This window comes from Zalophus californianus, chromosome 2, assembly GCF_009762305.2.
Source record: "Zalophus californianus isolate mZalCal1 chromosome 2, mZalCal1.pri.v2, whole genome shotgun sequence".
Classification (NCBI taxonomy): domain Eukaryota; kingdom Metazoa; phylum Chordata; class Mammalia; order Carnivora; family Otariidae; genus Zalophus; species Zalophus californianus.
In genome coordinates, this window is record NC_045596.1 from 72,509,009 (window position 1) to 72,530,799 (window position 21,791).

Consider the following 21,791-nt stretch of genomic DNA (forward strand, 5'->3'; position numbering starts at 1 on the left):
TAGAACATAAGACTTTAGACTCTGTGCAGATGTGGTATGGGGACAGGACAGGCCTTTCCTGCAGGGGTTGGGGAGGCCAGCCTTCCTTCCTCTGGAGAGAACGGCCTGAGCTGTTATGGGGCAGGCCAGCTGTTATGTACAGTAGCAGGGCATCACTTTTTGTCTTGTGTTGTTTCTATTAAACTTGAACTGAGAAGAAAAAAAAAAGAGATTATGAAAACTATGGCTGAGGTGGTATTAGAGTGTCTAGTGATGGGTGGCATATAGGAAGCCAGGCTAGGAAAAAAAATCAAGGATGATCCCAAGATTTCAAATCAGTGATTAGGAGAATGTTGGGGGAGACCACCAAGATGACTCAAAACAGGAAACAAAGCTGGACTAGATTCTAATGGGTGGCTGTGTGGAGGATGGGTGAATGGCATGCAAGGGGAGCTTCAGCCACTCTTACCACTGCCGTCTCTCTGTCTCCAAGTCACTCCCAAAAAACATATAATCCAATAAAAATAGTGCACTTAATATGCAACCTCCATTTCTAATTACGTTGGTCCTGCAATTCCCTTCTACATAAAAATTCTGGAGCCATTACTAAGGTGCATGAGCAGTGAACGATGGAAATTGTAGGCTTATAGCCCAAGTGTGCTGGAGCTGGCCCACACAACTGGTTGTGTTCATCTCTTTCCTACTCTGTTATCATAAACATCATCACATAGGTAGCCTGAAATTGGCCATGGAGGGAATATTTACACCACAGAAATTGGCAAACTGCAAATCTGGATGTTTTTCTCCCAGAGAGCCTGTTGTTGAATATTTTATACCTCTCTTGAGCAATCAGCTATGAAATTTTTCTAAAAAGTAAAATTTTATAAAAGCTCTTGAATGATTATAAGGCAACATTTAAAAATATCAGTTGGAAGGAGAAGAAGGAGCTGCACGTATGATCTTTTCTTTTTTTTTTAAAGATTTATTTATTTATTTTGAGAGAGTGAGAATGAGAGAGAGACAGAGACAGAGAGAGCACACGAGAGGGGGGAGGGTCAGAGGGAGAAGCAGACTCCCCGCCGAGCAGGGAGCCCGATGTGGGACTCGATCCCGGGACTCCAGGATCATGACCTGAGCCGAAGGCAGTCGCCCAACCAACTGAGCCACCCAGGCGCCCTGCACATATGATCTTGAGGTATGCTTGATATACATGGCTTTGAAGGTTCATGAAAGGTGGGATGGTGGGATTTATTCCCACCCAGAGGGATCTCTGAACATTTCTAAGTTAATCACTGGTTCCCTGAGGGGAAAACTTCTGATTTTTCAAACAGTATTTAATACTCTGGCACAAATTATGTTTTTCAAAGATGACCACTGTGGGTGGTTCCTGCTCTCGTGCTCCCTATTGGCAACGGTCCCACTGGATATTCTCTACAAATGTGGTTAACAATTCAACTGAGCAATAATGAATTCTTTTCAGGGGGCTAGCATTTTGAATGTGTGAAGCAGTTATTAAAGAGCAAATCACCTCAATACTGTATACCACTAAACTTTTTCAGGGCGCCTTTCTGGAACTAGGTCTGTGTTAAAATGTCCATCCACCCCTATACAACCTCATCTTCTTGGTCTTCTCCTCCCTCTTCCAAAAACCTACTATAGTTTGTTCACTCTTCTTATAATGAATGATTTCTAAGGCTTAATTCCCCAGCTATGAAATTTATTACAGAAATTATTCATTAGAGGGCACCTGGGTGGCTCAGTCATTAAGTGTCTGCCTTTGGCTCAGGTCATGATCCCAGGATCCTGGGATCGAGCCCCGCATCGGGCTCCCTGCTCCGCGGGAAGCCTGCTTCTCTCTCTCCCATTCTTCCTGCTTGTGTTCCCTCTCTCACCATGTCTCTCTCTGTCAAATAAATAAAATCTTAAAAAAAAAAAAAGAAATTGTTCATTAGAGCAGGCAGGATATAAGAGGTGATTATACCTGAATGACATTTTGGTTGGATTAAGGTTAAGATACCCATTATTTAAAACCATATTCTCCTACTCAGGGCAAAATGCAGTTCTTCAAGCCTACTCAAGTATTAGAAAAAACAACAGATTGTACAATAGGGATTCCCATTTATCCTCAAGGAAACTATTAGGTGCTACAAAAGAATCCAGTCTCTTGCTATGTGGTTTGATACATAACTGGTGCTCAAAAATGTTTCTGGAAAGAAAGGAATATTTTTCTGTAGCAGCAGGGTTCCACTGCATGAAGCTTTAAACAAATATTTGAGGAACTACAGGAATACTTTTGCTTAAAATAGTTTTAGAACTGTCAGATACATTTAATCAATAGCATGGAAATCTTGAGCATTTGTTCGTTCTCTTAGTCATCTTGAGTATCAGAACATATTTCACAAGATTTGTTGATTATCATTTTAAAATTACCAAAATAGAACAGATAGTGATGTTAAAAAGCTAAAGGAAGTGAAGAAGGGGAGGTGGTAAACTTATTCACCATAAAAAGGACAAAACAGTGGGAGAAATACAGAGAAAAGGGCTTCTCCCTATCTGGTGTATCTGATAGTACAGCTTCTCCCCAGGGACGAAGAAGGTAGATTAACACTGATGACTTCTGAGATCTATATAAAATCTGGTGACGAGATAAGTCTCCCTGTAATTTGCTTTTATGCTAAGGAAACAAAGGTCAGTTAACTAGAATCAAATAACTTACCCAAATTGCCAGAAAATGTAGTATCTCACTGGCTTTAGGAATACAAATGGTTTATCTTTTCTTATTCTTGCAAAGACTTTGTTTTTCCTGTATGTATTTCACCATATTTGGCATTTTTAGATGTTTGCTTACCATGGCATCCCTCCTACAAATCTCATGCATAATATACACAGGAGAAATAATAACTAATCACGTATATTGCTAAGGGCCAAGTGAATGAAACAAAACATGAAGTACAATGCAGAAGGTGGAACTAGGTGCAGCTAAAAAAGATGTGTGCATTGCAGAAGTGGCAACTGAGGGAGAAGGCAAACATTACAGAGGCTGCAATGCTCAGGGATAGGTACAGTGGTCAGGCTGTGAATCAAGAGGATTTGATTAATATTATGAATACAATATGTCAGACTGAGGAAAGTTGAACTATTATCTTGAAGAGTGTACACTCCATCATATAGGTTAGTGATGTGTTATTGATGTGGAAATGTATTTTATTGAGCACTTACTTTGCTCCAGGTTTTCTGATGTCCTAAAGGCTTCATAAGCATTATCTCATTTAAAACCCACAATAATCTTGTGAGATAGTACTCATTTAACTCACTACTTTTAAAAAAATAGTATGGTTTTGTTTTTTTTTTTAAGATTTTATTTATGGGCGCCTGGGTGGCTCAGTCGGTTAAGCGACTGCCTTCGGCTCAGGTCATGATCCTGGAGTCCCGGGATCGAGTCCCGCATCGGGCTCCCTGCTCGGCGGGGAGACTGCGTCTCCCTCTGACCCTCTTCCCTCTCATGCTCTCTATCTCTCATTCTCTCTCTCTCAAATAAATAAATAAAATCTTATTTATTTATTTGAGAGAGAGTGAGAGCGAGAGTGAGAGAGAGACCATGAGCGGGTGAGAGGCAGAGGAAGAAGCAGACTCCCCGCTGAGCAGGGAGCCCGATGCGGGGCTCGATCCCGGGACCCCAGGATCATGACCTGAGCCGAAGGCAGACGCTGAACTGACTGAGCCACCCAGGCGCCCTACATTTAACCCACGTTTTATAGCTGATGAAGCTCAGGAAATTTAATTAACTTACCCAAAGTCAATAGCTAATAAGCAATCCCACTGACTTCAGAGTTCCAATTCTTTCAGCTCACAGAAATGCTAGGACAAGGAATGAAGTGCATAGGATAGGAATGGCAGCACAAAGACCAGTTGGCAGTACATGGGAAATATGGGATATATTAGGGGGAGAGGAGTATAGAAGATGGATAAGTGGTTAAAACAATAGCCTGGACAAGCAGTGAGAACAGAAGTAGAAAGAGAAAAACATGGATATAGCACATCTTCTGAGGGAAGAATTACCAGGACTTGGACTCTTACTGGTTAGGGAGGATGATGGAAAAAACAAGGACCTGGAGCCTGGGCCTGAATATTGGTGGAAAGGCTGTAAAAATTGTTTTTAATAGAAGACTTCAGGAAGTGGATGGAAAGGGGAAGGCTGTAGTCACAAAATGGCAGTTGCTGGTGCTGGGTGTCGAGGTAGGTTATAATGTACCATAATGCATACATCTCTGCTAGCCCCATAAGGAATTTTCTTTCAGTTTTATGGTCAGTCATACATACCATTATGGTGGTCATGGATAATGATAGCACTTACAATTTTAAGATTTATAAAAATGAAATATTTTTTTCACATTCTCAATTATTTTGGGGGTATTCAACTCAAACTTCCATTTCCCCTGATTTTGTTGGGTACCTTTTGATGTAATGTTTCTAATTATTATTATTTTTTAATGTTTCTAATTATTTTAAAATAATTGTGGCTAATGGGAATTTTGCTTCAGTGGAATATTTAGGATATCACAAATTTTTTTCTGCAAATATATCACTTATACCAGTGGATTTAAGCTTTTTGGACACAATCCAATATATAAAAAATTATATCACAACCCAGTACACACATTCATATCCAAATGTTTAGTCCACTAAAATAAAATGTTACTAAAAACAATACTTATCTTCTAATATTTTCTCTTCCATTCCATTTAAAAAATGCTGACTAAAATCTACCAAACTGATAACCATAGTGAGCCACAGATAGAAAAACAGGGAGATTAACTTAGAGCTCCGTATAAGAGAGAACCATGTTGAGCTTGAGTCTCTGGTGCCTAGCACAAAATCTTAACAAACAGAGCTTTAGAAATGATGAAAACAAGAAAGAGGGAGGGAATCACAGTTTTTTGGTAGGTCATTTATTTTTTTAATTTTTTAAAAAAGATTTTATTTATTTAATTGACAGAGAGAGAGAGAGAGAACAAGCGGTGGGGGGGGGAGGGGCAGCAGAGGGAGAGAGAGAAGCAGGCTCCCTGCTGGGCAGGGAGCCAACATGGGGCTCGATCCCAGGACCCTGGGATCGTGACTGAGCCGAAGGCAGATGCTTAACCGACTGAGGCACCCAGGTGCCCCTATTTTTCTTACTTTAAAAAAGATTTGGTAAATCCATTACATGGCAATTTTACTCAGTTTATTTCATCTGCAAATTTAGTAAATTTGTTCCCAAGTCCTAAACTCAAGTTAATGGATAATCCCAATTATAGCATTAGTCCAATAGTCACTACAAATTGAGATTTAAATCTCCAGAAGGTCATGGACCTTGGATGGGAGCTATAGATGTGGCCACAGGAGCTGTAGCCTCTTTGGCAAGTACCATGTCCTGGAGACTTCTACATTTCCCAGTAAGAGACCAGGCAAACTGTGTGCATGCGTGTGTGCACACGCATGCATGTGCAGTGTGTGGTGTGTGCAGCCCCACATGGGGCTACAGGGGTGGGGGTGGAAGGCAACTGGCAACTAATCTAAGAGTAAAACAGTGCTTGTCTAAGAAGAGAGCTTGAGTACAAGCTAGGGTTGGCCCTCTGATTTGAGTAATAGAACAGAAGCTGGATATCTAATTTTAAATTTTTACCAATGATGTCTACATTTTACTATTCAAGATATTATAATCAATAACAAAATAATAACAACCTGCCTAGAGCCAGCAGCCACTTAATGCTAGAGGGAATTAGCACATTCTTTGACCTCTGGTTGTATTTGAGTATCTTGGAATCAGTAGAAAAAAAGGAGTCAAAACGGATAAAAGGCTAAAGGATAACTTTCCTCTTCCTTCCTCAGAACAGATTCCCTGACAGCTGGATAAGATTTGCTCTGGCAGTTTTCTGCCCCGGACAACATGATAATAATTGCATCCATTTTTGCAGGAGGAACGGAATACAGTCCTCCTTCCTCCTCACTCCCTTCCTACCAGCTCCGGGAGGAACTGCAGAAAAAATGATTGTGCAACCCCTTCCTTGATTGTTATTTATACCTTCCTCAATGAAACAGACCTTTGTTTGCCTCCTTGTCCATATCATCAGTAATGACGAACTGTAACACCGTCACTGTAATGCAATCTGGGATCCTAATCAGACTGGTTAATATTTGCAGATACATTTCACAAAGAAATGGGAAAAACAAAACCCCAATCTGTCTAACTGATCTTAGCAGTGGACCAGTTTTATGTAGCGCTCTCAGTTCCATAATGAATAATGTCTATAATTAACCTAGGCCAGGCAGGCAATTTCAAGGGAAAGTTCTGTGAGCCTTACCTGTCTCAGGAGAATTGAATTCCAGGAAATTCTTGCTTAAGTTAGTAGAACAGGGATAAACAGTGTGATCTATCTTGACTCCTAGAACTATCTTGTCCTTGGGTCACATAAAAAATAGCAGAGTATGTTTTTGATACTAAATAATGAATTTTGAACACGCCCATCATTCCTTCACAAATATTTACTGGTCACCTATTATGCACCAGGTATGATCATGTACAATTATATTTTATACAACTTTTACTCTTATTTATTCTGCGAATTGTCTATACCCTGATCTTTAGGTCCCTTTTGGAATATTTATTTTAATTCGATTATTGTAGCTTTTGCTAATGGTATTCTAATGCATATTTAATGGAATCTTTCTTAATTATAGATCCCCTTCATTAATTACTGTTGTACTAGCCACTTCTATTTTACCTAGAATTTGGATTTCCTTGTCCTTATTATTTATATATGCAAAGAGATTAGATGAAAAAGATGCCATCAGCAGTTAGTGTCTTTTTAAAAATTTCTTACAACAGAAATAGGTATATCTGATATGATATCCTGTTAATAGGAATTTATAAAAATGGAAGGATGGGCCATAATGGCCCAAGAGGAGAGGGATACAAGTGAGGTAGAAGGATAAGGAGAAATTAATTATTTTTTAATTAACTAAACAAAGAGGGTCCTTCATAGGGCAGTGATCATACATTGAGTTGAGAAATATGATTAATTCAACCATCAGCAATACGAGGGGAAGGTACAGAGATTTCCCATGTACCCCTGCCCCACACATGCACAGCCTCCCCACCATCAACATTCCCCACCAGAGTGGTACATCTGTTACAACTGATAAACCTAAATTGACACATCATAATTACCCAATGACAACAGTTTGTATTAGGGTTCATTCTTGGTGGTGTATATTCTGTAGGTTTGGTCAAATGTAGAGTAACATAGATCCATCATCATGGTATCATACAGGGTATTTTCACTGCCCTAGAAATCTGTGCTGCACCTGTTCATCTCTTTCTTCACCTCTCCCCTGCCCCACCAACTCCTGGAAAATAACTGATCTTTTTACTGTCTTCCAGTATTTTGTTTTCCCCAAAATGTCAGATAGTCAGAATCCTACAGTACGTAGCCTTTTCAAATTGGTTTCTTTCACTTAGTAATATGGATTTAAAATTTCTCTGACTTTTCATGGGATTTCATTTCTTCTGAGCACCTAATAATACTCTGTTGTCTGGATGTATCATAGTTTATTTATCCATTTGCCCACTGAAAGACATCTTGGCTTCTTCCAAGTTTTGGTAATTATGAATAAAACTTCTATAAACATCCATGTACAGGTTTTTGTGTGGATATAAATTTTCAACTCCTTTGGGTAAATACCAAACAGTGCAACTGCTGGATTATATGGTAAAAATATGCAAAACTGTCTTTCAAAGCAGCTGTGCCATTTTGCATTCCCAGTAGCAATGAATAAGTTCCCATTGCTCTCCGTATTCTTGTCAGTATTTAGTGTTGTCATTGTTTTGGATTTTAGCCATTCTAAGTAGTGTATGGTGGTTTCTCATTTTTGTCTAAATTTGCATTTTCCTGATGACATACAAGGTGAAGCATTTTCTTGTAAGCTGGTTTGCTATCTGTATGTCTTCTTCAGTGAAGTGTCTGTTAAGCTCTTTGGCCCATTTTTTCTGGTTGTTTTCTTAGTGTTGAGTTTTAAGAGTTCTTTGTATATTTTGAATAACAGTATTTTATCAGATATATGTTTGCAAATATTTGCAATAATGTCTCTTGTTAACCAAATATCAGTCTGTGTCTTGTCTTCTAATTCCTTTGACGTTATCTTTTGCATAGCAGAAGTTTTTAATTTTAATGAGGTTCAGCTTATCAATTCTTTCATGGATGATGCCTTTGGTGTTGTATCTAAAATGTCATTGTTATACCCAAGGTCATCTAGGTTTTGTTCTAGGGATTTTGTAGTCTACATTTAACACTTAGGTCTATGACCTATTTTGAGTTAATTTTTGTAAAGGGTGTAAGGTTTGTGTATAGATTCATTTTCCTTTCTTTTCTTTTTTTTTTTTTAATTTTTGCATGTGGATGTCCAGTTGTTCCAGCACCATTTGTTGAAAAGACTATCTTTGCTCCGTTGTATTGTCTTTGCTTTTTTGTCAAAGATCAGCTGACTATATTTGTGGGCCTACTGCTAGACTCTGACAACAATTTCTCATTGATCTACTTGTCTATTCTTTCCCCAATATCAGACTGTCTTGATTACTGTAGCTTTATAGAAAGTCTTGAATTTGGATAGAGTTAGTCCTCCAACTTTGTTCTCCTTCAAAACTATGTTGGCTATTCTAGGTCTTTTGCCTCTCCATATAAACTTTAGAATGAGTTTGTCGATACCAAAATAACTTGCTGGGATTTTGATTGGGATTGCATTGAATCTTTAGATCAAATTGAGAACTGACAACTTGACAATGTTGAGACTTCCTATCCATGAATATGGAATACCTCTCCATTTATTTAGTTCTTTGCTTTTGTTCACCAAGTTATTAGTTTTCTACATATAGATCTTGTATATATTTTGTTAGTTTTATACTTAAGCATTTCACTTATTTGGGGTGCTAGTGTAAATGGCAGTTAATTTTTTTTAAAGATTTTATTTATTTATTTGAGAGAGAGAGAGTGAGGGAGAGACTGAGAGAACAAGTGGGAGGAAGGGCAGAGGGAGAAGCAGACTCCCTGCTGAGCAGGGAGCCCAACTCGGTACTCGGTCCCAGGACCCTGGGATCATGACCTGAGCCAAAGGCAGACACTTAACCGACTGAGCCACCCAGGCACCCAATGGCAGTTAATTTCTTTTAAAAGCTAGACATCTCTCTTATGTTCCTCTACAGAAATCACAGTAATCTGTTACTCATGAGAAATATATTCTCCCTTCACCCACCCTAAAGTCTCTAAGGATAAAAGCAAAGAAACATAAATGCATTAAAAGATAATGTGAGTGTACTGCAAAGTGTAAAGAAATGAGGAAAAAAGTTACAAATTATTGTCAGGCATACTGACATAGTGCAGTGTTTTCTAGCCTCTTCCCTATTACTCCCATGATGGCAGTTCAAAGGTGAAGGTATCATTTCTCCTACCCTCATTTGTGGAGTGGGCATGTTGGCTGGGTAGAGCTCTCCCACTGAAAATCCAGCAGAAGATGGGCTCCTGCAGCTCTAGATGGAGCCCATAATTAATATTCCCATGGTGGGGGTGCCTGGGTGGCTCAGTCAGTTAAACATCAACTCTTGACTCTGGCTCATGGTCTTGGGGTCATGGGATCGAGCATGGATTCTCTCTCTTCCTCTCTATGCCCCTCCTGCCCCCTGCCACCGGACCTGTGCACATGCGCTTTCTCTCTCTCTCTCAAAAAAAAAAAAAAAATTCCCATGGTGGGGGATAGGGAAAATATTTTTATGAAATGATAGCTCATAAGGATATGTGTCAAATATGCTTGTTTAGATGGACCTAAATATAAAAATTTTCCATTGTAACAATTTTTAATGTCTTTTTTTTTTTCCTGTTCAAAAATTCATTCTAATACATAAGCTTCTTACGTATCTTGGGAGGGGCCTTCAGCTCAAACAAACAAAATTTCTTCTCCTAGAACCATTAAACTTAGTGGGGGTATTGTGGCCTCAGAAGAGTCCCTTCTCCATCACAGTGGCTTCTGAGGCCAAAGCTGGGTTCTAAGAATGGTTCAAGAATTTTAGATCGCAGCCCAAATGGTGACCAGGGTGGCCAGTGTTCCCTTTATTTGTGAGCTAAACCCCTGGGAGAAGTGGCAGATTCTGCCCTTGTGGGTGCTCTGTCTGGGTGAGGGGCAAGATGATCCTAGGGGGAGGCAGGCGAGACCTGCAAGAGCAGAACACTCATCACCACAGGTCAGTCTGCACTTTACAAACTGGACAGGCCAGAGCGGGGGGCCAGGACCCCCAGAGAAAGCAGTAGTGAACTCCTTTCTGCTTCAGAATCACTTGTGCTTTGCTTGTGCTGACCCAGATGTCATTCCATGGGGCTGCCTACCTATTATCACTCCCCTAATCAGATCTACTGCTTAGCTTTGCCCCCTTTATCATGAAACCTTGTAGAGTCAGTCAACAATACTGACTCTCAGATTACTTGTCTGCAGGAGACTGGCACGTCTGCCCTGTCCATCGACTCCCAAGCCACCTGATGTGGACATCTTAGTCATTCCAAATTCCTTTTTTCCATCGTCTGTCCTTGGGTGTCTGAGGCCCCAGGATATATCATCTTGTCACCAGTTGCCCATTATTTAACTCATAAAACCCAACCTTCATCACTGGATTCCACCCAGTGTCATACTGTGATCATTGGTAACCTTGAGGTGGATGGATCCAAAAGACTCTGCTTTTATCTTACTTGACTTCTTAGCCATATTCAACACATGCCTCTTTCTTCTTTGAAACACATGATTTTCATGGCCTTCATGACCCACAGTCTATTTGTTTTTGTTTTTGTTTTTTCTTTCTGTCTTGTCCATCTTGGGTAACATTTTGTCCTCAACTCGGAATGCCAGAGTTCAGCAGATTTACTCCTTGGCCTTTTCTACCATCTTTCCTCCCTGGGTTATCATACCTAATCCCACAGCTTTATAATCCACCTTATCAGTTATCTATTGCAGCAATATCGTTATGTAACAACTCTCCTGGAACTCAGTGTCTGACAGCAGGGAGTATTTTCAGAGTGAGAAAACTGAGGCTCTATGAGAAAAATTAACTTCTAAGAGACATAAGTGACATGAGCCTCTAAACCTGATTACTGCATTTTCCACGGTCTTAAGAGAACTTAGAAAGAAACCATCATAGCCACCTCACTTCTATCAACAGCCATTGCCGAGCAATCATAAGTGCCTTTAAGGTCTCTTGTTAATCTTCTTTATTTGATTCTTAAATGAGAACTTTCATCCATTCACCACAACTATAATATATTCAATTTTCCTTCTCTCTTCAAACCACTGTAAATGGCCAATCCCTATGGAATTATTCATTATATCTCATTTTCAAGTTTGGTATAACAAAATGTTACTCATTTGGAATAAAGGAGGTATCCATTAGGATTCCTTGGTAGCACAAAGCAACAAATGATCCTGGCTAACTTATAGAGAAGAGAACTTTGTTGGAGTAACAATAACAAACACCTATCTCATTTATTCTGAGTAGCCACTGTTCTAAGCATGGGGCTCATTTATTTCCTAGAAAACCCAAACCCAAGCTGTGTGGCTCCAGAGTCTTAGACACTAGAGCCTATCCAAGATTATGAGGAAGTCATAGAATTAAAAGGAAGGCTACAAAGGTAGGTTCAGAAGACGGTAGAAACCAGGGTATATCCCTCATCAGGGATAAAGAACTCTAATTACCCCCCCCAAACACCTGTATCAGTTAAAGCCTCCAGATTCAAAGTCCTCGGAGAGAGACCCAATGAGTCCTTATATAGGAGAGGGCAGGGCACCCTAACTGATAGTTCTACTAAGGCTGCATGAAAAGGGGAAAAATCAATTCCCCAAGAAGAAATGGGAGTGTTGTTATAAAAGCATGGGGACTTGGGAGAAGTGGGCAGCAAAAAGTGCCCATACATGGAGCGTGAAGGAAAAGATTTTTATTCATATTAACAAAAAGTTCATGGTGGCATTTGTGCGAGAGATCCCTCAATTCCTCTAAGAACATGTCCTCAGTAGACAACCTTACTTGGAAGAGAGATCTGTACTCCTTTCCAGCTACTACCCCTGTTCCAAGCCCACTCTGTAGAGTCCATGTTCTCCCCCTTGAGCTGGATCACAGAACGGTTGAATATCTATCATCACTGAAACACTCTTCCCTAACCCCACGCAGCTATTAATTCCTATATAGCTCTGCTTCCTTCACAGTCCAACTTCTTGAAAAGCAGTCTACAGTCCCTATATCCCCCTTCCTGCACAGTTATTCCCCCATCTATTATCATCTTGATTCTTCCTTCATCATTCCTGCATTCTATCAACACTGCCCTTGCTAAAGTCACTGAAGACTGGACTTTGCCCAAAAAATCAACACTTTCTCTCCTTATCGTGACTTCTCTGCACACAGCATTTGACATTTGGAGCGCTCTGTCCTTCTGGAAGCTCTCTTATCTGTGATATGCTCACTTGGTTTTCCTCTTTACTCTACAGAAGTCCTTCTTAATGCCACTCTTTGGTTCTTTTTTCCTCAGTTCATTTCCTAAATGTTGGCATTTCCTAGACCTTCTGCTCTTCTCACTTCACGCATTCAACCTGGGGGGCACAATTACTTATATATTCATCAATCTCAAATTCATCTCCAGCCAGAACTGGTGACCTAACAAAATTTCCAAAAGAGCAGCTCTTCACTTAGAAGTGTTACTGATACCTCAAATTAGGTATGTCCAAAAACTCATCCACTCTTACCTCTAAGCATATTCCTTCTTCTTATCTCAGCCAATGTTACCTCTGTGTTCTCACTTGAGCCAGAAACTTCAAAACCACTCTTGCCTCTCTCTTTTCCTTTCTCACCTCTCACTAACCACCAAGTCTTACAGATCCTTCTTTTTAAATATCTCCTCTATCTACCACCTCTTCTTTAGTCTCCCTATGCTGGTATAGTGTAGGCACTTATCATGTCTTGCCAGAATTGTTTTAAGAACTTCCTATATAATCTCTCTGCCTCCAAACTGTACCTTCTTCAGTTTTCCACACTGCTGCTAGAGAGATTTTTCTAAAATGCAAATATGATCATGTAGCTTCCAGAATTAAAATCCTTCAATGACACCCACACATTCCATGAGGAAATTCAAATTCCTGCACTTAGCACACAGGTTCTTTGTGATGAGACTCCTGTTACCTCTGAAGATTCATAACTTGGTAGGATCCTGAGTGTTTCAATCCAACCGTTAAGAGGGATCTATGCTTGCCCAAACATGTCAAAGTCTCTCCACCTTCATCCATACTGCTTCCTGTTTCTTGCATGCCCTCTATACTGGGTTGACCACTGTCTCCTAAAATTTAGGTCCACCTGGAACCTGTGAATGTGACCTGACCTATAAACAGGGTCCTTGTAGATACAAGGCAGTGAAGAGGAGGTCATCCTGGGTTAGGGTGGGTGACTGGTGTCCTAAAAAGAAAGAAATTTGGACACAGACACACACACAGGGGAGGAGGTCCCGCGAAGACACAAGCAGAGGTTGGGGGAAGGTGCATCTACAAACCAAGGAACACTGAGGATCACTGAAAACCATCAGAAGCAAGGAGAGGGACATGGAACAGTTTCTCCCTCAGAGTCACTGGAAAAAGCCAACCCTGCTGACACCTTGATCTCAGACTTCTAGCTTACAGACCAGTGAGAAAATAGATTCCTATTGTTTTAAGCCACATAGTTCGTGGTATTTTATTATGGCGGCTCTAGGAGACTAATATACCCTCCCTACTCTTTCTCCCTTGCTAACCTCAATTCAGCTTAGCCTCCCTCTGGCAAGCCTTCCTTGTGCTTTCTCACCCTCAAGCCTTGGATGCCTTTCTTCTGTTTTCCCATTGCATCTATGCGTATCTCTGCTATAATGCCTCGCTATGCTGTCATTGTTATGTTTTTGTTCTTTGTGTTTTCTTTGTTAGGTGATAAGCTCCAGGAGAGTTGAGAGGCTGCCTACCTGGCAGGCCCAGGATCCTGCAGGGTACTGGCAAGAAAAAAAGGTGTGCAGTTAACATTTAGTGAATGTTAACATGCCTCAAAAGAAGTGTGATTTTATTTCCTTCAAATGGAATATTACAAATCATCAAGTAGAGAGGATATAAGTAAATGGGAAAAATAAGATCTCACATTAGGCCAACAAGGTGCAATGCATTGATAATGAAATTACTTTAACTTGAAAGAAGAGCTGTTTGTATTGCTGAAGTTAATTTTATTCACGAGTCAGACGAGAATTATGTTCTTGCTATCTCAAATTATGAATTATTTGCTCTGCATTTTTACTAGAAGTTTTGACTAGCAGTTTATAAGAATAAATTTCATGTGAATATCTAGGTAACAGAACTATCCTTCATCAAAAATGAAATAAATGGAAGTCAGGAAGCTTGACATCAGCCTGACCACTGGGCAGTTGCGATCTCTCACTTGCTTCAGTGGTGTGCATTCCTTATTGGGTAAACCCGCGGGTTTACAGGCGCTCATTAGGATCCATCCAAAGTGTGGAGGATGTCAGCCTGAGACTCACTTGTGAGAAGTGTCGGCACTTCATTCACTAAAAATGAATGGCTTGAAGTGGCTGAAGTGGCTTTGTGGGCTCTCGTCGCTTTGTTATTATGGGAATTATAATTCAGTTTCAGCATTTATGTGAAAGACCTCACAAATATGTGGAAGTTTGCCTAATAAAGATATGAAAAGCTGGACTCGTTTAATTGTAGGAATTTCATTAATCTCATTATTTGCCATACATATAATTATATTTCCCTCAGATGGTAATGCAGGCCATTTTTTTCTAAAAGTGATAGGAACGTCAGCCACATCTATTCTGGCCTCAGAAGACCACCTGTGATTGAAATTAACAAAGGTTGCCAAGGGCTTTAGTATTTTGATTGTAGAAGATCTTGCTTAATTGAAGGCTATGAGATGAGATTAAAGCAGGGCCTTCACAATAATTACTTTTCTTATTCACTCAACTGTTATGCAGCTAAACAAAGGGCCTGAAGTACCATGCAACAGGTTACATATTTTGGTTATGTCAACTTGTTTAACACAGACGAGTGCTGGTCCTGTGGTAGGTACCAGAGAGCCACAAAGATGAGCAAGACTCAATCCCTGCCTTCAGGGGCTGGCATCTGCTGGGGACTGCGGACAAAGGAATTTCAGTGCCAGATTTCAACAGTCACACAGGAGGACAATGACCCCGTCCATCTTGTACAGTCAGGGAAGGCTTCCTGGGGAACCTGGGGAGACCTGAGACAATACTGAGAAGGAAAAAGCAACCGAAACAGTGTAAATAATCCCTCAGATCACGGGACACATAAATGGGCTCTGGGAACAGCTTAATGAAGAGTGGGGAGGAAGGAGAAATAAGTCAGGCATCAGGCCTGAAAGCTGGAAATAATGTTATTTAGATGTATTTTATATATGTGACACTTAAACATGTATACTAACTCATTAATTCACTCATCATTTATTGCGTAGTCACTATGTCCCAGGCACCGAGGATATAATGGTGAATATAGCAGTGAATAATGGTGAATATTCTCATCTGGTGGGGGGCGGAGGCAGAAACGTAAAGGCTTGGTTGGAAACCAGCTGGTGAGCCCCTTGAAAGAGGGAGGTGCAGGGTGATTCACGAGCAAAGTGTTAGTGCATCTGACGGAGGAGCCACCAGGGTCTCTGGGTGTAAAGGACAGCAAAGCCGCCTTGCGGGTCCAGCCGGAGTCTGCCACTGGGAAGGCAGGGCATTTCAGGTGCACATGAACAACAGTGTGTGAGCAGATGGACGGAAGCGAGAGACAGCCTGTTGGGAGGAGTGGCTGCGGGGCAGGGGGCGGGGCGCAGGTTGGAACAATAAGTAAGTGAGCATTGCTGGAGCTCCAGATGCAAGGCTGATAGCATAAAGCAGCCATCTGTCAAGAGCTGGGGCAAAGGGCAGCTACCAAGGGAGACTGTGCTGGATGGGCACGTCTTTACCCGGGTCACAGGCGTCGCTCAGGGCTTGATGGGGCAGGTGTGTAAGGACCAGAAGAAGAGGGACCTGTGGGAACGCTACTGCAGGAGGAACTGTGAGAACTAGGGCAGTGATCGCAGGAATAGAGAGGAAGGGACGGATCTAGAAATATGAAAGAGGTCAAATCACCTGTGCACTGTGACTGAATGGGAAAGAGGAGACACAGGCAACATCCAAGGCTTCAAGATGAGGCAGGAAGGTAACAGGATGCTATAGTCAGCGCTGCAATAGAGGTATTCAGGGTACCACCCCACAGAAGTCTGTGAGGTAAGGGACCCAGCCTACCTTGAGGAGAGCTCTGGAAAGTTTTGCTGAGCGAAATGATCCCTGAGCTGAGATCTGAAGGATGCAGAGTCATCCAAGCAAAGGAGAGGGCTGATGAATGGAGGCTGTCCAAGGCAAAGGAAGCAGCATGAGCAGAGGGAGGAGACCAAAAACAATACATAAGAGAATGATCAGCAGTTCCGAATTCCTATATCCTGTACCTTCTGGAAACATTTCTCTGTGCGAGAGGCTATACTGACATGGCGGTTAAGAGTGTGCGTGTAGGATCAGATGGTTTGGATTCACACCTAGCTTGCCACTTACCAGCTGTGTGGCCTTGGGGAAATGCCTTAACTCCTCAGTGCCTAAGGTTTGTAACACTTGCAACCCAGAGATGAAAATAGCATCTACCTCACAGGCTTGTTGTAAGCTCTCAGAAGAAGGTGTGGCGCTCAGTGTCAGTTAGCAGGCAGCAACAGGACCAGTGAGAGAGGTGGTAGAATGCCTTGGGTTTTCTTACTAATACGAACTTACTACCAGGTCTACCTTGCAAGTCACCTGTCCCTGCTGTATCCTCTGCTTCTCACTCCAACCACTTCATAACCATGGGATAACCCAAGGATCATGGTCCATAACTTGGAATTTTAATTTTGAAAACAATATGATAGGAAACTCAGGCTGCAATTGCAAAACTCTCAATTCTCTACTCTGTCATGCAATTCACTTCTTTTTATTTTTCTCAGATCTTACTAACTCCTTTCTCCATAGATATTCCTAAAACAAATTGCTCAGGATTCTCCTGTGTGCAAACCGAAACTGACACTGATGGGAAAGAGGCAGATGAAGTACCTCAGTATATCCAAGAAGAACAATGGAGGACTGGGTGTTCGGACAGGAATCATCACAGACAAGCCGCTTGTTAGAATGCCTACTCTTTGCCTAAATCTGCAACTCTGCTGTCCCAACTGCTTAATTTATCTTCAGTGGAAAAAGAAGTAATACATTAGTTTCTCACTTAAATTAAGCATTTTCTAGCTTGACTTCATCAGTTGCTCATATTCTCCCTCTCTCCCTTTTTCTTTTGCAAAACATATTTTTTTCCTTAACTTTCAGGCATTTTCCTTTTTCTAGAGGTGGCTCAACCACACTCATTTTTTTCTCAGATAGAAGGAATATGTTTTCCTCATGCATACAGACATAAAAATCAAGAGAACGCGATGCTTGAGTTGCCGTATTCCCTGAATGTGTTAACAAGAGTGGTAAGAGGAAGCAGAAGTTAGGCAGAACACTAATTTGCAAAATACAAAAATGTTCACTTCAGAAGCCCAACTTGCTTCAACAAAACTATGATTTTTGCTAATCTTCTTGTTAAAGTTGTACAGATGATAGTATCAGGTGAGTGATGCGCATTATTGGTAGTATTTTTTGACTATTTATTTTAGAGAGAGAGAGAGAGCGCATGTGCGAGCGAGCAGAGGGAAGGGCAAAGGGGGAGAGAGAATCCTGAAGCAGACTCCCTGCTGAGCCTGAAGCCCGACTTGGGGCTTGATCCCAGGACCCTGAGATCAGGACCTGACCTGAAATCAAGAGTTAGACGCTTAACTGACTGACCCACCCAGGTGCTCCGGGTCATGCTCATTATAACCACTGTATAATAAGAATCCCCCAAATCATGTACTCAACTTTTTGATCTCTTATTCTCTGTCTGGGGCTTGCTTCAGAACGGCTTTGCTATTTTCCTTTCAGCCAAATTCACCTTCAGTGATGCTTTCCTATATTCTGTTTATATCACATCAGATATACTTTGTTTTCGTCTGAGAATCCACCTCACATTCAGAAAGCTTACTTTAGAAATACTATAGTTCTTTTGTCTTTTTTGTGTTTTTAGAATGTGACTCCAATTTCAATTTATTTTCATCTGCTATGTACATCTCTTATACATTAATTTCCTGTCTTTTTGTATTTTTTGTCATTGGTTCCAGAAGCTTCTTAACTTTTAGGATGATTTGAAAATAAAAATCTCAAAGAAGAAAAGTCACACCAAGTACTGACAGGAAAACTGTGCTTTCTCTCATTATATTACACATAATAAATAACCTTAGATACAATAAAGACACAAAAAAATCCAACTGTTAACTTTATAAGGATTTGCAAGGTGGTACCATATAAATACTTACAAAGCAAGTTATTTTTAAAATCTCCTACTCCAGCCTCAAATTCTTAAGGAATACTGAACCCAACAGAAAATTGAACTGAATTCAATAAACATTTACTGAGGATTCCCATGTCCTGGACATTGTGCTAAGCTTTGTGGGAGCTACGCAAATATGTATAAAAATATGTAAAAGCCGGCTGATGTGCTTCAAAATTGAACATTTTAGGGACAATATCCCCCTAAAAATGACGTGTGCTAGACATGGGAGAGGAAAGGACTGTGGGAACGCAGAAGAGCAAATATTCAATTAACACTATGGTGAACTTAAAAGGATTTTTGGAGGTGCTGGTAAAGACTTTAAAATATATACATATACTTTTATTTCCCTAAGCCTTTGAAATTTGGGGTTTATATGTCATTAGAAGTTACATTACTGTAGTTACTACATCCAAACTGACCAAACTGGACTGTGTACTGTTTCCTAGCCTAGGGTAAAGATTTGAGTTAGGTTTTAAAAACCGAGCATTTGGGACAGAGGGAGAGAGCCCAAGCAAAAGATTCAGAGACAGGAAATCAAAGACTAACCGTGGTCCATTGTGCCTGGAGCTTAAGGTTGTATGAAGGAGAAGAGCTGGGTAGGGGTGTAAATGGGGTTCGTGTTGAGATACTCATTGGGAAACATGGCTCTAGGCCCAAGTCTATGATGAATAGACTTCAATGCCAGGTTAAGGAATTTTATTTCAGGAATTGTTTCGAAGTTCTATACCTTGAAATGAGTGAAGAAATGAATGATTCCATGAACTAGAATGTGTAATGAAAGAGGAAAAATAAATGTGTGTGTTTAGAAGTGTTTTTGAATCTTAGGAAAATCGTAATACAGCGTCAAGTTGGGAAAGATTTGATCGGCTGATTCCTGATAATTTGATTTTTAGTAATTACTTCAAATATAGAAGAAAGTTTGCTCCAGTTTCTGTGTTGGACCAGCAAACATGTCAATTGATGGGGTGGGGGGAAGTTTTATCAGTTTCCTTGGGAGCTCACATACTTTTGATTATTGATTTGAACATGTGGAATGACATGCTGTCAAATTTCAGAGCCTTACGGGTCCTTAAAGGTCACGGAATCCTGCTCCTTGCCTTGGATAGGTTTCTCCAGAGGAACAGCAGTGGCCCCTGAGCCTCTTCTGCTTTCTCACTGTGTGTCCCTAACTGCACACATTTTCAAGGTGGCTGATTCGAGGTGAGACACAGGTGTGATCCTGGAAGGGAGGATTTTTTTTTTCTCTCTTTAAAAAGCAAACTGGTTCTTACATGAATCAAAGCAGAGATGCTCAGCCTCTTAGATAAAAAAATTTAAAAATAATCAACACAACATAAATAGATTTGATAACAGTTCTATGCCGTTTTGAGCACTTATACCTAAGATAATGTAAAAGTGTGTATATCAAACCAATTCTCTTTTCCCCCCTTCCTTAAAGATTTTCTGTGTCAACTAGGTTTTCAGTGCCACCTTCAGGACTGAAATTTAGCATTAATTCCATACAAATGATATATTCCTCATTAGGGCAGAAGGAAGCAGATGAGCAAGTTCTTCTTACCCTGTGTAACTTGCTATTATTCGACATTGGCCTGGATAGGAGAATTCTGTTTTTCCATGCAGGGCACCCTAATGAGAGTTACTGAGAAACAATATGCTCTTGTCCAGAACAGTATGAAGCACTTCTAAAACTGGGATGGAGCTGCATTTTACCCTTTAAAGGTCAGGAGACGTTATTATGCAGGAGATTTAGCCTATGATTTACCTTTTAGAAAGGCAACATCCCACACATACAGAACCCACAAGGTTTGGGTTACATTTTAAAAAAATTCCTGAAGGATACTGAAAATGAGAATTAATTTCCAATAACAGTACAAATAATAGCTCCAATTTTTAAGCCTGCTATTTATAAGATATTAGACTAAGTACTGTCTCTTATTTACTCTCCACAACACACCAGTAAGGAAGGTATTATTTTCTCAATTTTAAAATGAGGAAACTCAATTTTCTTTCTCATCCCTCTTGAACTCTGGCTCTGTTTTCACCACTGATCCCCTCTCCCCTGACACTGTCCTTTGAGACTTTCCCTTCCACTTTTGGATACTCCTTTTGTAGCCTTAGATTAAACTTATTCCTTTTCTGACCCCTAAATCCAGGTGTTAGCAGGAATTTTCCTCTTCTTCTTTCCTGTCCTTGGAAATCTCTTTCACACTTGGGATATCTAATGGTGCTGATCTAATCGCTGTAATTCCTGGCATCACCCTCTCCCCATGTTCCCATCCTCCTCCATTTTAGTTATTTACTTATTTTTTTAAAGTTATTTATTTTTAAAAATTTAAAGATTTTATTTATTTATTTGACAGAGGGGGGGAGGGGAGCACAAGCAGAGGGAGAGGGAGAAGCAGGCTTCCCGCCGAGCAGGGAGCCCGATGTGGGGCTCGACCCCAGGACCCCGGGGTCATGACCTGAGCCAAAGGCAGACACTCAACTGACTGAGCCACCCAAGCACCCCTCCCGCGCCCCCCCCGGCCTCCTCCATTTTAATGCCCGCAGGCCAGATATCTGACATGCGTGTCATGCCAGTATCCCAAACCACGTCCCACCCAGGATCCGAAATCATTCCGCCAAAATGAACTTTTCCTCCTGACACCTCTATTTCTGTTAATGGCACCAACATTCTCCCAGTCAGATCCGGCTTAGAATCCTGGAGCCGTGTTGACAGCTTGACCCCCTCAACCCTGATGTTTATGCAGTCCCCATTCCTGTCCCATCTCTGCTACAAGTATCTGCAACCTTCCTTCCAATAGCTGGACTCAACATACCTCTCATATTACATAGCTTTTTTAAAAATATGCAAAACCTTATGTGATTTGTCCCACGGTTTAAAAGAAGCGGAGCTAGGACTTAATCCCAGGGGCTTCTGACTCCTGTTTTCCAGGTGGAATATTGCAATCACTGCTTCTTCAAGTCCTGCTCGAGCTGGTACAGGTGCCTCAGGCAGTCTCTCTCCTTGGCTCCAACACAGCTCATACTGTCACTCACAGTCACTGTCTCATAATCGCTGACAAATGACCTCACTGAAAAACACAGATCTAATCACCTCATGCTCAAAATCCTTCAGAGTCTTTCTCTACTGAAAAGTGTTCCAATTACTTAACCTGGCACTCTAGACGCCCTCCGGTCTGATTTCAACAGGAACACTGCTTCCCACAGACCCCCTATACTCCAGCCAAATGGAACTACTCTCAGCACCTCAACAGGCTTGAAGC

The 21,791-nt window shown here is 40.9% G+C and overlaps 1 protein-coding gene across 4 annotated transcripts in view; it reads right to left on the reverse strand.

Annotated features, from left to right (window-relative positions):
• GPRIN3 (GPRIN family member 3) overlaps window positions 1-21,791 on the reverse strand; it is a 61,146-nt gene that overhangs the window by 20,588 nt on the left and 18,767 nt on the right. Inside the window, exon 1 of one of the 4 annotated variants that reach the window (XM_027599227.2) lies at window positions 16,353-16,444. The exons of the other annotated variants lie outside the window; for them this stretch is intronic. The gene's annotated coding sequence lies outside the window, so the exon portion shown is untranslated. Of the gene's footprint in view, window positions 1-16,352; window positions 16,445-21,791 lie in introns of those variants that run through there. 4 annotated transcript variants of the gene reach the window in all.